A 2,212-nucleotide genomic window follows, 5' to 3' on the forward strand; every position below is an offset into this window, starting at 1 on the left:
CTCGCAATCCAAGGTTTTGCTGTACATTTAAATAATGTGTAGGTGACTGCATGACTACAGCATTGGTAACTAGATGATAATCAATTCAATTAGAAACCAACTAACAACTGTCTAAATATTTAAAATACAGCTCTTGTTTAGATCATCCGTTGTTTTGATCACCTTCAAAATTGCTGGTCAATTTGGAAATATATTAAGGCCAACTCTTCTGATATCCATTCCCAGTGGTTTCTTTCAGCTGTATAAAGCCTCCAATTCCAGGGCAAGGCCAGGTTTGTGGCCTCCAGCATGAATGCTCTTCTCATCTACCATAGCAGACAGGCCTGAGTCTGGGTGTAGTCCATTGCAATTAAACGAGAGTTGTTGACTTTTGCAGAGATAGAAACAGTGAGATCCAACTGATATTTGGCTGCAATGCCGAAGTGAGTGCAGTCAGTACCTCACGTCCAAGCAAGGTTTACTGAAGTGTCAAGATCTTCACATACTTTCTGATTAATTGATATTCCAAATTCTGTCCTATCATTGACATTAATGTGTAGATGGAAATCCCCAGTCCTGCAGCCCACTGCAAAGTTAATTTTTGTCAGCTTTGATCTGACACTGTCAAAGGTCATCTGGTACCCAGCAAGCCAGCTCTCATAACCAAAGACAGCTGAACCATGACTTGCACATCCAGCAAGATCAAATTCAACATCACAACCAAGGTTTATACACTCCCTCTTATAAGAAGACTTGATTTTACCACTATTCTTACCCATGTTTGATGAAAATGTAATATCAAATGTTAGTTTCAAACCTTGACAAATCCAGTCTTCAATTGTGATTTCTATTCCCACACTGTTGCCAGTGTTCCATTTTTCTGTGAAAAATTTCACAGCATTTATATTTGGTCTCCACAGTTCCAGTAACTTTCCCAATGCCTGTATTAGATGTTGAGAACTCCACACCACTGCATGACTTTGTTTTCACGTCCAGTTTCATCAACCCAAAACCAAATCCTCTGTTGAAAATATTTCTAGCAGCTTTGCCAAGGTCAGCTGATGATGGAGGAATACACGTTGGCTGCATCCGTAGGTCACCATGGCAAGGCCACAGATCTGGTGGTCTCCTGAGGGGAGCTGCTGCTGCTGTTCCACTCACAGCTAAGGCCACTGGGCTCACTCAGAGTCAGGCTGCAGCTATCGCAGCTGGAGGCAGATATGTAGGACTCAAATTGTGGTTATTTTATAACAAGTGCATAATTTGTACATTGAGCAGGCATTACAGAGGTGTGGAACCAAAATGAAACTTCATGTTTGTCTTTCTCTGATCCTCTAAACTTTCTGCAGTGAGGAATAGTATTCTCCAGAGCCTGGATGAAGACTTGGGCAGACTGAAAATTCTGGTTACTCACGGATAGTCCTATGTTGCTTTTAGCCATAGATAGTCTCAAATAGAGAAATTAAAATGTCTAGTGTCATGTGATGGTCAAACTCTAACTTTGATTGTCAGTTGGAATGGCATTAGGTTATCTCCCCTCTAAGTTCATTCCTGCTTCCAGATGGAAGTTTCCAGTAGGAAAAAGGGATCATCCTTCTCCTTGCCCCTCTTTCTAAGCTCAATGCTTTTCCTGGTCTCCTTTGTCTCCCCCTTACTAGTAGTTTCAGAGAGAAGCTAGGCCTGAGATGGGATGGGTTGCGGTCAAAACCATCTCTCATGACTTCCTCAGAGACTCCTCTCATCCCTCAATCTGAGAAGGTGCATCTATATTCCAGATGGTCCTTGAAATTCTATCTTTAGCCCCTGATCACCTAGCATTCTCCTCTTAAGGTCACCTCATACTACCAGCCGGTCCCACTGGCCAGGACCTTGTGTCAGCTTCTCCTGCATGGTCCACATCTGGTGTATGGTGGATGCTGTCAGGTCTCTTGTCTTGACTAGTTCTAGGAGTGCAGATCCTCTCAACCTGGCCAGCCTGCTGGCTTCACTACCAAGATGGAAAGCCAGTTCTTCCCCACTCCGGATTTCCTTTGGTAGAAGGGAGTCAGACCCCATCCATGGTTCATTTTAGCTTTGTGAAGAATAGGTGTAGCCATGCACTGAAGAAAAAGTTCTCAGACACTGAGACTGAGTGGACATTCAGGGCTGTCTCTGCCAGGGAAACAGTAGCCACAGAAAACTGCACATAGTCTTTATTTCATGTTCACCAGGTGTAAACATCAGAGAATGTTAA

At 43.2% G+C, this 2,212-nt stretch overlaps 1 pseudogene; it reads right to left on the bottom strand.

Annotated features, from left to right (window-relative positions):
• Positions 1–234: 234 nt before the first annotated feature.
• On the bottom strand, positions 235–1,064 carry LOC123610430 (annotated as a pseudogene).
• Positions 1,065–2,212: the final 1,148 nt, after the last annotated feature.

This window comes from Leopardus geoffroyi, chromosome C2 (assembly GCF_018350155.1).
Source record: "Leopardus geoffroyi isolate Oge1 chromosome C2, O.geoffroyi_Oge1_pat1.0, whole genome shotgun sequence".
NCBI classification, from domain to species: Eukaryota; Metazoa; Chordata; class Mammalia; order Carnivora; family Felidae; genus Leopardus; species Leopardus geoffroyi.